At 46.8% G+C, this 15,347-nt stretch overlaps 1 protein-coding gene across 5 annotated transcripts in view; it reads right to left on the reverse strand.

The window, feature by feature from the left end:
- The window catches only part of TLN2 (talin 2), a 420,448-nt gene that overhangs the window by 342,576 nt on the left and 62,525 nt on the right, over positions 1–15,347 (reverse strand). For 4 of the 5 annotated variants that reach the window (XM_036081097.2, XM_078079259.1, XM_036081089.2 and 1 more), the window contains exon 2: positions 7,731–7,820. The exons of the other annotated variant lie outside the window; for it this stretch is intronic. The gene's annotated coding sequence lies outside the window, so the exon portion shown is untranslated. The remainder of the gene's footprint in view (positions 1–7,730; positions 7,821–15,347) is intronic. 5 annotated transcript variants of the gene reach the window in all.

The following is a 15,347-nucleotide window of genomic DNA, read 5'->3' on the forward strand; positions in this document are numbered from 1 at the left end:
GCTACATGAGAGATCAATGTATTCTTGCAACTTTTCTCGAAGTTTGAAGTTATTTCAAAATCAAGTCTTTTAAAATACAAATTCACATTGCAAAGGGTTTCCACGGTAACATCTGTCAATGAAGGCAAGGCCCCCTCCCCATACTATATTTATCTGTCACCATCTACTCACCCACAGAACCAAGTGACTGTGCCCCTCTTCCACCTCCAAGCCAACTGGACACCTGGCTCAAGCTCAGCCATTTAGAGGCATCTCCTAGGAATCAGAAATTGAGATACAAGGACTGAGCCAGGAAGCTGTGAGGTGGTGAGCAAAACTGAGATCTTCAAGTGTAAGGTCTCCATAGGAAGTGTAGGCGCAGAGTTGATCTGGTTTTGATACGTAGAAAGGGCTGGAACCATACAGAAATATCCAAGAGCTGCTTCTCAAAGAGCAAGCACAAGTGAGCATGCATTGGGGGGGGGGTGTCCCCCAGTGCTCTCCCAGGTACATAGCACATGCTCAATAAAGGTTAGCTGCAATAAGCAGCTACACTGAATGCCACAAGCCCAACCCACTTCATTTAAGCTAGCTCACTTGTGCCTGTTCCCTGGTACAGGAAGCCTTGACAACAGACCTCCATCAATGCAATGGGATCACAATCACCCTACACTCTTCCACAAGCAGGGCAGAACTCCTACTGCAGCTACTCACCCCCCACTCTCATGCCTCTGCCCTTTCTCCCCCCCATTAGGAAGGGATGGCTCTTTTTGTTCTCCTCAGGCCCACAGCCTGTTACCCAGGGCAAGCTGGTTGTAACGAAGGGTACAGCCTGTGACAGGAACCATGCCACCTCCACACAGCACAGCCAACAGCAAGAAGGACAAGACTTGGGCCCTGAGCAGTCAGAACACCTGGATCTTTGAGCCTACTTCTGCCATCAACCTCTCTGTCAAGCCTAGGAAACCACCACGTTTGTTAGACCCTGTGGTAGATGGAATGGGCCCCCAAGAGGTCTATCTCCTAATCTGCAGGACCTGTGACAATGTTACATCCCAAGGCACCACTGACTTCGAAGATATGCTTAAGGACCTTGAGCTGGTGAGATTTTTCCTGGATTATCTGGGTGATCCCAGTGGAATCAATAAGGTCCTCAAATGCAGAAAATGTTTCTCAGCTGTGGTCAGAGGGCGATCTCCTATAACTGTACTTGAAGATGGAGCAATGGGGTCACCAGCCAAGGAAAGCATGTGGCCTATAGAAGCTAGAAGAGACAAAGGAATGGGTTCTCCCCTACACCTCGAAAAGGAACACACCCCTGCCCACACCTTAATTTTAGCCCAGTGAGACATGTAATTCTGTAGATTAGAAGTCTGATAACACATTAGTGGTGTCTTGAGTCTTTCAGTCTGTGGTCCTCTGTGTCAGCAGCAGTGGAAAACCGATACAGACCTTATTCCCTCATCTGGACATGAGTGAGTTCTCATCCTTTCTGAGAGAGGGGATTAGTGGAGCCTAGAGACCACCTCTTGACTTCCCAGAAGCCCCTGGGGTGCCCCTTGGTGAAAAACCTGGCCCTTTAACAGAAGGATGTCTACAGGTAATTAATTCACAAAACCAATGACCTCCGTAACAGACTGAACTTACTTGATATCATCTGCTATTGTTTTGTACAATGTTTCGCCACCAGAGTTTTTTTCAGTAATAAAAATAGAGTATGTCCCAAGTTACTAATTGGCAGATCCCAGTGGCCTAGAGCGCTAGCATCCGCTTCATCAGAAAGCTCTCCCCCCAACCCCCCAGCAGCCACTCCCACTCCAGAGGGCTTTAGTGCGGCCTCTGATCCCGTAGTGAACTCACCATGGCCTCCTTCCAGCTTTCTGAGTCATCCTCACCACTGCAGGTCCAAGCAGCCGCAGCTGGACTGTGCACTCCAAACAGCAAAGCCCAAACCCGGCCCTGGAAATTCAGCAGCTGCACAGAGGTCACCGGCCCTCCCTCCTCCCACCTCATTACTTTCCCTCACATCTTCTCCACTCAACTGCCCTTTCGTCTCGAGGGAACCACGCAAGGGGCCCAACGATGTGCTGCCAAATTTAATCCATGGGTGCAGCGATGCGCTCCGGCTACAGAGCTGAGCTCCTCCACTCTCAGAAGGGCGTTTGAGGGCATTTTTTTATCGCGGAAATATTTCTATTGAACAAAACATCTGGGGGAGACAGCTACTGTCCTGACAACTATGTGGTCTCATGAGTCAGGCCGGTGCCAAGCCTTGTGGCCGTTTTCTTAGAGCACAGACTGTTTGAGCTTCCACTTCTTCATTCTACTGTCAGCTGCAGCATGCGCACCCCCAACGAGAGCAGTTCCCGGGGAAGGAGGTCAAGGCAAATCCAGGAGCAAAGAATGGTAATTGCTTTTGATGATCTTCACTGCATCTACTCAAAACCGAAGCCCACCAGGGAAGCCGCCCAAGAGATCCATCTGGAGATCAAGAACTTCATTTTTTAAAGGCAAGAGTATGTATACACCAAGGACTTGCACTAGATGTGGTTCTGGCCCAAAAGAGGTCTGCTCTAAGTGCAGGAATCGGCCAGACAGGGCACCGGTTGCTATACAGAAGGAAAAAGCCTGTTTTAGGGTGGGCAGGTCAGCAAAACTCACCCCACAGGAAATTTTCTCAGCCTTTTCTCATCCTGTCATCATCCACTCCTGTTCGAGAGCAGATCTGCCACAGATACCTGCTAAGTGGGACCATGACTCTGCCCTGGAGAAATGTGCTTCTGACAAATGTCCGTCATCCTGGGTGCCTGGGACACCCCAGAAAGAGACTGCCCGGCATGGCCACAGCAAGCAGGTCAAGGAGTTTCCCCCTGAGCCAGAACACAGGGGGAGGAACTGGACAAGGGAGAGAGGCCAGGGCCGCTGTGGGCAGCAAGGAGCAACCTCCAGCCTGACCCACATCTTCCCTCTCAAACACGCTTGAACAGAAGTGGTCACTCCTGAGCATTTATCAACACTCGGCACCAATGGGTATAAACAAGAACAGGTGGGAGGCAGAGAAAAGGAGCCATCGGAGGGGACCAGGCAAACTCAGAGGGCCTCTGTAAGGGGGCCGTGAAGGCTCAACTGTAGAACCAGGAGAGACATCTTGGTAAACCCCATCTGGTTAGAGACTGTTTGAAGCTCTATGGACTTCCAGATCTGGCACGGCCATATTTTGGAAGCCTTCTTCTATTTATTTGGCTTTCAAAATGACAAAAATTTTAAGATCAACATTCTGTGTCAACGAGGGCCTTCACGCCGTTGTTAGGAATATACATTAAATCGTCTTTTGAAAGGTCAATTTGTAAAAGGTGTCTATCTTTTGACCTTGAAATCCTACAGCAATGCCCTTATGGTCTTCAAAGATGTATTAAAAAATACTCATTGCAATATTATCAAGTAAATAAGTAAATGGGGAGACAGAGGGCAAGAAGTCCAGCCAGCAACCAGGAAGTGAAAGGTCACATAATTTTTTTTTTTTTTTTTTTTTTTTTTACAAGAGGGATGTCTGGGTGGCTCAGTTGGTTAAGCATCTGCCTTCAGCTCAGGTCATGATCTCAGGGTCCTGCTCAGCAGGGAGCCTGCTTCTCCCATTCCCACTCCCCCTGCTTGTGCTCTCTCTCTGGCAAATAAATAAATATTTAAAAAAAATTTTTTTTTTTTTACAAGATAAGATGTTAACAATTAAAGAAATAGGCAGTTAAATTCAGGATAGATTTTTATTAGCATGGAATCAATGTCTATGATACATTCATTTTTAAAGTGTCATGCACAATAGTACACTGTATTTTGTTAAAAAATGCTTTCTCACAAAGGGGCACAATGAGGACTTTATGTAGAGTCTTGATACCACCTTGAAAAAGTTTCTTCTTCTCTCAAGAAGCAAAGAGGGTTAACAATATCATCTGGTGTGCTTTGAACCAGTAAGAGCTCTGTCTGCGAGGGGGAAGAAGTAAAAGCTGACAGATTCCGTTAGTCATTCCTTTAATCAGCAATCATCGCCTTTCTTTTTTAATAAAAAGAAACATGCCTTGGAGGGTCCCAAATGAGAACAGGAATTGTGATTGGATGTTACCATGGACCCACAATTTCAGACAAGGTAATAAACTGGTACTAAAATAAAATCTGTTTGCGAGAATAGGGGTACGTATGGGCTGCAGGCAAAATCATTCCATGCCCCCCAATCCCAAGTGCCCTGTAAGCAATGCTGGCTTTAGGGTTGGGACATTTTGAATGGCAGACATTGACGGAATCCTGTCTTGAAGCAGAGGCAGGAAGGATGGCAAGTAAACGTATGAATACTGTTTAACACTCCGTTTTAAGGGAGGAAAAGCCCGTATCTCTGTCCCGTAGCATCCTAAAATTTGTCACACTGTGATTTTTTTTTTTTTTTAAAGATTTTATTTATTTATTTGACAGAGAGAGAGAGAGAGCGAGAGCAGGAACACAAGCAGGGGGAGTGGGAGAGGGAGAAGCAGGCTTCCTGCCGAGCAGGGAGCCCGATGTGGGACTCGATCCCAGGACCCTGGGATCATGACCTGAGCCAAAGGCAGACGCTTAACGACTGAGCCACCCAGGCGCCCGTCACACTGTGATTAAAAAAAAAAAAAAAAAGTACATTCTGGTACAAAGAGGGGGACCAGTCCCAAGTTTGGCATGCAACACAGGCCCAGAAAGCCACAATCCTTGGCAGGGGTCACCAGTATGAGGAATATCAATACGAAGGATCAGCAGGTCCCTTTTTAGACATCTTTCCCTTCCTTTTCTTCTTTTAAAATAACAGATTGTAAATTACTATTGTAACTTTGTAAAGTAAAAGGACCTTAAAAAAAAAAAAAATACAAACCTGTTGAAGGAAAGAATGTTTTTTAAGATACTTATCCAACATCTTCCACCCCATTCGCTCTCTCCCATTACCACAAATAAATTCAGACTCCAGAAAGGACATCTTCTGAAGTCCACAAAAGGCAAGGAAACGCCTACCATCGTGTTTACTTGTGAAGGCTGATAATTACCAGAGACCAACGTGACCACTGTTTGCTCAGGGATTCATCAGCAGTGCCTATTAATTCATTGTTCTTCCGATAGGTTACTTTAGATAAGCACATGGAAGAAGGAAATTACTTTGTGGGGTTCATTTAACACACGTTTATGGAGCTCAAGGCTGAGTGCTGGGCCCTGGGATACAAGGATGGATGAAGCAGAATCCCTGTCCTCAAGGGGCTCATTTCTACAAAGAAATTGGCCTCAAACAAAAGAAAAGAGCTCGGCTGGAGGGAATGCAGCCAGAAACAGGTGGCAAAGGACACTTCAGCCAGCCCTCGAATGAGCAGCTGGGATGTGTACGTAGTACTCTAAGAGCATCGTTATCTACAACCACTCTCTGTGCCAGCGAAAGTCCTCGCCCTCCTTTTGCTGTTGCGGAAACAAACCCAGAAAATAGAAGGCCAAAATAGAGGCGCCTCATCAAAACCTTAAAACCCATAAAGCACTACAGTTGTATATCTGATCCAGAACAGAGAAAATAACCCTGAGCAGAGAAAGGTTTCTTCGAGATGGTCTTTGATACAGCAATTCTACACAGTGGCCAGGAAATGGTCTTGAGGACACAGCGAATCAGCCTGAGCCCTCGCCTTCCGCCTCCAGCCATGAGCTATGGATGACTAAGTTGTAGCACCAGCTCTAGGGACCACCGGGAGCCAACAGTCCCCTCAGAGAGCTGGCCCTAGGGAAGCTGGCTGAGGCCAACAGAGGTGGGCAAGAAGTGGGCCTCCTAGATGAATACACAACTCTCTCTCTTTGTCCATTTCTGCCCCACACTGACCAAGCTCCTCCTCTAACTCGAGGGGCTAGAGTGCCTAGAGGCAACATTTTAAAGCTGACACACAGGGAAAGGCCATATCCACAGGTATCATGAAAGAGGGTAAGACGGAAGAAAACACAAATCATCAGCAACTCCATCTTGCTACCAGCAGTAAAATCCCATTTTTAGTCAGGATTCAGGTGGTAAAGGCCAGAGGGGGAAGAGCTCTGCCTGAAGGCTGGACCCCAAATGCACCTGCTGTGTCACTAGGTGAGTTCCTTCATCCCAGCCTCGGTCTTGCCCTCTGTAAAATGGTGACTGCCTGCCTCGGGGGCTGGAGGGAGGGCTAAGACCTAAGACTGTGTGCCAGGCTCTTAGCCTAGTGCCTAGTACATTGTGAGTACTCCCTAAATGGCTGTTGGAACTGCTAACTACTCATGTGGTGTATCCGTGTGGCTTCTCTTGAGAGCAACAGGACTTTTGAAAGGTCTGACTACAGCCGTGCTGAGCCTGCCACAATGCCATGAACAATCCCAGGGCCAGCTCATCGCTGGGACTCGAGACACCCCCTTTGGTAGCAGTGACCTGAACCCCTCCTGCCACTCCTCTCAGCCTCTCTCGGCCGGCTCTGAGGTTTCGGTGGCGTGCAGGTGCCAACATGTTCTCTCTTCTCAACCCCCGACTTGGGAACCATGTTGGCCCAGCTGAAAGAGCTTGCTCTTGAGAAAGCCCCTCCGTATTTCCAGAAAGGCTGACTTATACTGCTGAGACCCCACAGGGTTTTAGCTCATGAATCTGAGGAGCACAGTAAGATTGCACTGACAAAACCACAACTTAGGATCGTCATGAGGTACGAGCACATGGACACAGGCGAGGTAACAGGCTCCCACGCTTTTCAGCTAGGCTCCTATTTCAGCATACCCAGCCTCACGCAGCAGAGGGAGGCAGACCAGCCAGACAAAATTCTGCCACACACACACCCACCACCACCACCACCACCACCACCTCCCCCAGCAGTTCCCCAAAGGTCACACTCAAAGGCAAATGTCATGTGCTCCAAGAACCTTAGACCTTCTCCAAACATGACCTACACAAGAGTAGCATTGACACCACTTGGAGCTTGTTAGAAATGCAGAATCTCAGGCCCCACCCAGACCCACACAGTCAGCATCTGCTTTTTAACCAGATCCCCAGGTGACACTGGGGTTGTGACCATGTAGCTTTTACTTGGTCTTGCTCTTCCCTCATGGAAGTTCCACGACAGCCCAGACTGGGCCTACCTTAGCCACAGGCACATAGTAAACACATTCATTCACGCAACGAATATTTGAGTACGAATGGGTGGTCGATCAAATAACTGAAGAGACCAATCCTGTTTTAAGTGCAAAGAAAAATGCAGGCAAGGATGTAAAGGAAAGATCGAGAGATAGAATATGGGGGGAGGGGTTGGAGGAGAGGGTCTTGAAAGGAGTCAGGTAAGGCCTCTCTGAAAGGGAGGGTAACAGGAGAATAAGACACGATGGCTGAGGAGGAACACGTGAGCTAAGACGAGGTCCGGCAGAGGCACAGCGCCTGCCTTTGCCCCCATGAAGTCTGTCCCTGTAGGCTATGGATGTAGCCTATGTAGATGGACAGTCAGTATTTGGCTCTGGGGTACAACCAAGAAGCTCCAAGGAGGCAGCTTCAGAAGGCCCCATGCCCTTTATGGCTGCTGGGGGCAGAAAGGTCAGAAAGGCCATGTGTATGGTCACAGCTGCCATTTCCAAGGCTCCTGGAGCTGCACGTGAGAAAGACAGCCCCTCAGGCAGATCTGGCTGGACGCTGGGACTACTGGCCACAACCCTCCAGCCCTCAAATTCCACACGTCTACAGTTGCATGCCAAGTAGAAACGTGCAGATTACTCACTATTTTCAACAAGTTGATCCAGGAGTTTGTGGGCAGCAAGACATCCAAGGGTCCAGGAACCCAGTCCAGATGTTACCCTACAACAGCGCGCTGGCAAAAAGGAGACAAATGACATGTGTTAGGGCAGGTGGCCATGTCAGTAGGGATGCAATGTGCGCCCTACACCGAAGGACACCAGTGGGGTTCAGATGAGAGAGTGGGCAGAAAAAGAAGACTCCCAAGGCAAATAGTCTCTGAGCACCTTGTAGTCCTACAGTAGACAACCCCTCTGTCCTCAGTCTTGGGAGGGGCACCATCCCACCCCAGCAGCTCCTAGAGCAGACTCTCTACAGATCCCCCCAACATGGCGCCCCGGCTGCAAAGTGTCCTTGGAGGTCATTGGATCCATCCTGTCTTTACAAAGGAGAAAAATCAAGACTTCAAGGGGAGCTGCCTTGCCCAAAATTAGCAACAAGTACTGGCAACACCAGGAATGGAATCACAGAATCAAGTCTATAAAGCTTAAATTTACCTGTAAATTACTTTCCTTAATAAAACTCAGTTTCTAAATGTTACTCTTATTCCATCTGGCTCTTAACTGATGAAACAAGACAGAGCAGCCTGCATTTCCAAATCTTAATCCTTCCCCTAGATTCTCCCCTCTCCCCAATCCCCAAAGACTTCAACAGTCTAAGTGAAACTCCTGGTTTTTTTTCAAAAGCAACATTTAAAAGAAAAAGAAAATCTTATACATTTGAGTATGAGAAGTATAAAAACTTTGTAAACGAACAAAAAAAAATTAACACCTAAAAAGGCTCAATTTAGGAGATATAAGGAACACAGAACCAGAACAAAAGCTCCTCTCCCAGACATCGAGTTTATAGACCCAAGAGACCAGAACACACCCAGGAAATGCTCAGAAGCTCTAAGTAGGGCATTTCAAAAATGGGTGGGCTAAGACTGTTGTCAATGGTCATTCTGTTAAAATGATATGGATGCTCAAAAGGCTAATTCTCTAGGAAAGGAGTCTGATTACGTTTTTAAGTTGATCTTCATCCAATTATATATTTAAACCATAATCGTGGAAATAGCTCTTTCCCTGGGGTTTTAGTTCCAGCTGACCCTGACAAGTCAAGGCATCCCTAGGCACATCACACCTAACTCTGCTGTCCTCCTGGTACCTTATCCATAAAAAGAACATGAACGGGGTAAAACTCAGGTGTCCCTCAGCCAAGGAACTCAACAATTCCCTCCCATTGCTGGAACAACGCTGAAAGTACCTCACAGTAAGTCAGCTCACACGAAGCATCATTACTCCCCTACTTTGAAGAAGTCAATGTCCGTCATTATAAATTTAAATTGCTGCATCTCTTAAGGAAAAGACTAGGGAGTTGGTAATAACAATAGCTGCATTCTGTTTCTAAGGAGTGAGCGTCAGCAGTGACAGATCTGCCCCCCCCCTCACTAAATGGGTATTTGGATGTGTTTCCCCAAAGGTCCAGTATTTATAAGGCAGAAGTTAGGGTTTTCTCTTGCATCAAGTGGAACTTAGGCAGTGAGGTCATTTGTTTTGAAACTACAACAACCATCCCAATTCCCGCGCCCCCCCCCCCCCCCATTTTGGCATTCTCCTTAGTTACTCTGGGTCAAGAAAAGGAGATGCAGGTTTCAGAGAGCATGTAAAGCCTGCCGGGCCACCCGCAGCACGGTCAAGAATTCCACCCTGGACAATCCACAGTGTAACTTACTGCTCATTTCCCTTTCAACACTCAGGCACGCTCAGACATACAAAGTCAACGCAGACCTAACAGATTTCAACAAGTCTTCCACAGCTCCAGCCTTCATTTAAAAAAAAAAACAAAAAAACACCACCTACCATGATGGCTACATTATTCCTTACCCTTACGGAGAAGGAGGGTCCACAAACTCCTCTGGAAGTATCACGGGACTCTTTCACCCAAAAGAACATAACGCATACGACTTCAAAGAGTTCATAAGCCACCTGAAGTTTCTCTCTGTACATCTGGCTAAGGACCCCCGCTGGACTAAAACGTTATAAGAAGTCCCCTTTTCTAATTCTCTCCGAACTTTCTATGACCCCTTTGTAAATGGGGGTGTGAATGACAACCCCATTTACAAAGTGATACACAAGGGCAGGGCCAACTGAGAAAATTGACTTCTGGTAGCATTTCTGGTGGAAAAAGTCAGACCCGCAGCTAGCAACGCCCACAGCAGTTTGAGAGCCCTCTGCTCCTCCAGGCATCCTTTGCCGTTTCTGCAGGAAGCTTCCCAAAGCTATGTTTGTACTTGGTCATTGATTTTTCCAAAACCAAGAATGAAATGAACATCAGGGAACAAAAATGCACGTTATTTAGGAATGCATACATAGGTACTAACAATAAGAAAGGCAGGATTGGTTAAAAAAAAAAAAAAGTTAAGACACTTGTCACCTCTGCGGTGACAGGGGATCCTGTACTGTATTTGGAACACTGCTTTCTTACCCTGGCTGTGGGCTTCACAGACGTTCAATTTACCTTCAAACTGTGCCTAGACATTTTATGTACTCTTCTATGGATGTGTCACAAAGCAATTTTTTTTTCTTTTTTGGGGGGAGTTGGGAGTCAGGTCAATGACAAGGACTTCCAGCCCCCATTTAAGACACACCACTAAGCCTGTGGAATGAGGTCTGTGCTTGTCAAAGGGTGGGGCCCACAAAGGAACAGTGAAAATTCTGGCCCCAGGGGCACTGTCTATAAATACATTTTCATTTTTAAATGTCCACGCCCTGGGACAGTCCTGTGCTCTGGGGCTGAGGCCACGCTGACCTCTGGTATTGCCTGTCACTCTGGGAAAAGCTGGTGTTGGGTTTCTGCAAACCCAGTGGTCTTTCCTCTTATATGCTCTGCAAGCCTATTTCCTGTGGCACATTCTGTTACCATGAACTAGCTCAGTAAGTCTTCCTGATCAGCTGAGAAGAGAGTGAAGGCCCAGAGGCTTCACAAGTTTGGAGGAACACTTGACCCTTCCCCCTCCTCAGCTGGATACAAAGGCCAGGGTTCCTTACATATTCTCATCCAGGAGCCTCATCAATACTTGACCTTCCTGAGGCACCTGGGAGGCTCAGTCGGTTAAGCGGCTCTCTTCGGCTCAGGTCACGATCCCAGGGTTCTGGGATCGAGCCCCATATCGGGCTCCTTGCTCAGTGGAGAGCCTGCTTCTCCCTCTCACTCTGCCTGCCGCTCCCCCTGCTTGTGCTCTCTCTCTGTGTCAAATAAATAAAAACTTAAAAAAAAAAAAAAAAAAAAAAGATTGAACATACCCAAATTTTCAAAAAACAAAAAAACAAAAAAAAACTTGACCTTCCTCAGGAGAATTCTGCTCATTCAGGGAGTGGTCAAGTGACCGGCTTATCAAAAAAAAAAAAAAATAGGTGAAACAAGTAGGGTCTCAATTCCTAGCCCTTTGCACACATTTACCAATATCATCTTGGCCAAATAAGGAGAGCATGCAATTCAGAAACGAGCCCTGTTTTGCAACAGACAAAGCTGCCACTTTTATTTTTTGGTTATAATTGCCAAACATTGGCACCAGGACATTCAACAACATTTTCACTCGTTCGGGACCGCTTGGACTGATACCCTGGGTAGACACACCGTAGCATGCGCCTTTAATAAAGGAAGCGCTGCAGTCCCTCATCTCCGCTTAAGAGGCTCTTCTCCTCACTCAAACCTGGTTTAAAAAAGCAAAGCAAAAGCCTAAGTAAAAAACAGAACCCACTCTTTAATAGGTCACTGTCTTTAGAAGTTAACATTCCACTAGATCCTGCCATCTCTGGAACCCAAGACAGGCCTGGCTTTCCTGTGTGTGCACGCATGGATCCCAGTTTGAGTGTGTGTAGATGTGTGTGAGCATGCATGCAAGTGTACGTACATAACAGGCCCAACATTCTTCTTGACGGATTCAAAACAATAGCTTCCAGGGAAACCATCGCTAGGAGTTCAGGAAAAGTAAAGGCCTGCCAATTCCAGGAGGACAAAGGGTTTCAGCAACTAACAAGGGAACAAAATGATTTCATGCCCCTTTTGCACTGAGACTCTAAGTGGGATCCTTCTCAAATTCAGAGTGCTCACTTACAGGCACGGTCACTGTTCCCACCCACTGTGACCCGGAGGGGAGAACAGCCCAAGCGGGAAACAAATTCCAGAGGTAGCTTTTTTATGTTTAACCCAGACAATCTGCAGATGAGACTCTTCAGCCAAGGAGGGGGCTGACACTCGCAATGAGGAGCAAGTCCCTGGCGTTAGTCACTCCATCTAACAGCTAGTTCCTTCCCATCAAGGCCTGGGCCAGGACTGAAAGTAGACCCTCCAACGACAACCCTGCATTTCTGGGGCACGGGACTGTGCTCAAGTGTAATTCCTAGTGACTTCCACATGCCTTGGAGAACACAGGCAGGAAAAGGCCACACCTCCAGGCCTCAGGGTGCCTCTCCCCGCGTGCCCTGGGTAATGGGATGGCACACAGTCCTGAAGGGGTGGGAGAGACGCATGAATAGAGCTCTGTTCTTGTAGCCCTCACGTTTGCCCCTTTTATTACACACCCAGATGACAGGCACGTGCTGAGTGCTAGGAGAAGGTGGTAGTTCCTTTTAAGGTGAAAAAGTTTTAAAGATTCTTCCCTGCAAATGCGCAAGCACTCGTGCGCATGCGCACACACACACACAAAACTAATAGTTGTACTTCTGGTATCCTTGGAGATAGGAGATTAAGATAAAAATGCTCTAAAATAAATTTTTAATTAACCCCACTCTCTCCTACATACATTTTTAAAATAGCAAAGTAATTCCAGGACAGTTTTATTCCATATGCAATACTTGACACAGAAGGATTAAGGATCCCATGACTAACTCCCACACACAATAGCCTGTGTTCTGCCCCAAACTAGGGCTGAGGTAGCGGCTGGGGGATTAAAATGACCCCAAAAAAGCCCCGAAATACTGGCCATACTTCAAGGCTAAGCTGTTGGAAGGCAACTTTAGGTCCCACGTGAAGGTAGGAAATATTTAAGTAAGCCACAACCGCGTCATGTCAAACAGCTGGTGGTCTTCTCCAGCGCCCCGTCCCAACCAGTGCTCCCTCATACACTCTCCTGTAATTCCCTGTGCAGGTTTTGGGAAATCCCCACCAGTGCGCTTTTCATATTGGTCTAGAATCCTAATCCTCTCTTCTCTCCTGTCTCAGCTTGGAGCTCCTACAGAGCAAGGACTGCCCTTTCCTGGAGGCATCCCTCGCACCTTACAGAGGGCACCCAGTAGGCTCAGAGCCAGGGAACAGTGAAAAGAGGCAGTAAGGATTCTTTACAGACAACTTGACAGACAACTAACAGTTAAGAATTTGGGGATGAAGAAGAGTATGACTGGACCTCTTCCGAGTACAGCCTGAGTCCGTGATTCCACATTCAGGTTTGAAAACTTACAACTGAAATAAAGATACAAGAAAAAAAAAAAAAAAAATCAACGGTCTTCCCAAAGGCCCAGGCTACGTGAGCAGCCTGGCTTCCCCATCAATCAGTCTGACAGCAGCAGAAAGACCCAAATTTAGACTCAAAGGTGTTCATTTTCTTCTTTCCTGTGCCTTTCTATCCTGCCTGTTGTACTGCCTTCTCTACCTCCTTTCTCCCTTCTCCCCTGGGTATGTTCTCCACCACACTGAGATTTCTTACCTTGGGATAGGAAGCCCTGCACAATTAGACCCCTACATGATTTGCCCCGACTCAGCCCCTTCCCACAGACACACACACAGACACGCCTCCATGAACCACAAATCAGGCTCCAGAGTGTTCCGGGGAGAATCCCACCGCTTCCTGCCTTCCACTCACCCACTTCAGGGTCTGTGCTCAAGTCACACTCCTTCCAGGAAAGCCCAACCAGCATCACTGGATATAAATCTACCTTCCCCCAAAATCCAGCTCACATTCCTTCCCAGCCTCTAAGACAACCCCTCTGATGCTCCCAAACAAAATGAGTCTTTCCTTCCCCTACATGCTGTCGGCTTTTGTCTCACTATGGGAGACCTCAAACCTCTCACCTCCCTGAGAGTTCCTGACAGGTCAGGAAGCCACCACCTTTACCTTTGTGCCCTACAGAGCATCCAACATAAACCTTGGCCAACAGTGAGGACTCAGTTACCTATGAAGTGACCATGCCTTAGTATTTCAAGGGTTCTTGTGGGTGGCTCTCAGGGTGCCCATTTTAGAATCAAACCACGCACACTGACAGCCTGAACAAGAGGATAGGTTTGGGTTTTTTTTTGGGGGGGGTGTTTATTAAGAGTTTTACACACACACACACACACACACAGCACTAACACAAGTATTCAATCACATCAGTCCACCCCGTTCAGGCCCTATTTCCCCAAGGGCTGAACACCCCACTTCCTCTGCAAAGCTGGTGTTCCTCCGGGACCTACTCGGAAAGTACGCGACTTTGGAATACACAGGCACACTTTTCTTTATGAAGGACACAGCTTCTGGGGAAGTAGCATTGTTAAAGCAACTATATTTATACATTCATTCTACAGCCACGGACTTCTTGAGACAGATCAACCTCCACACTTTTTCTTCTGATTCCCTGGGTGCGTCCTGTGGGTCTAGAATTTACACCATTCCCTTGATCCTAAGATGCATTCGCTTATGAACAGATAGAAATGGCAATGTTGTTAATGCTCATCTCAGATGAGAAGTCTGCATACACACTCCAAGGAAAATAAGGAAGCAGTGTAGGACCCCAGTCAAGAAGCCTCTGGAATCTTTTTCCAAACACAAATGTTTCTCATTTGGTCCAGGCTCTGTTTCAATTACACGCCAAGAAAAGACAAAGAAAAACCCCTGCCTGCATGAAGACATTATAAATTATCTTTGTTACGTCACATAGTAAAGTTGCCTCACATAAGGTAATGCTGACAAATGGTTACAGAAGCAGTTTTACTCAGCAACTGCTTTATTCCTAGGTGTTCTTCATTCCTAGGTGTCTGCCAGGCACCCGCCTTATTGCTCTCCAGAAACCAGATAGTGTGGGGATGTGGGGTCCCGTCTGAAGCTTTTGACGTTAATTTCTAAAGAATGGTCATGAACATCAACATCAAAAAACAACTCCTTTGTAACATTAAATAACTTCAGAAACAAAAATTGACTGGATGGAGTGTCTTACTCTTCTAACTTTCCCCAGCTAGGTAATTTTGCCAGTCGGTCGTTTTAACTTTCAACATTGACTCCAAGGCCAACTTCATTGATGCCATTTCAAATAAATTTATAACAGCATGCGATCTCCTCTGGCACATCTTGTAGATTAGGTCAACTCTCAGGTAATGTGCTGAAATCCTTAGCGTCCCACAACAACACTAGGACCATCCCCTTTTCAGTGTTGTTTACAGGCCAATGCAAGCCAAAAGTTTTCCCATTTAAGCCAAAAGGAAAGAAGGTAAACTTTGAAGTACGTGAATTCTTAAAGGCTAGACAACCTTTATTATCATGATCCCTTTTCCCCTAAGGTCCTCTCTGTTGCTGAGCATGTGAACTTACCTTAGATTCTACACCAAGGTTTTTTTTATTCCCACAAGAAATTTTACATGTAGAAGTAAT

This window comes from Halichoerus grypus, chromosome 8, assembly GCF_964656455.1.
Source record: "Halichoerus grypus chromosome 8, mHalGry1.hap1.1, whole genome shotgun sequence".
Classification (NCBI taxonomy): Eukaryota; Metazoa; Chordata; class Mammalia; order Carnivora; family Phocidae; genus Halichoerus; species Halichoerus grypus.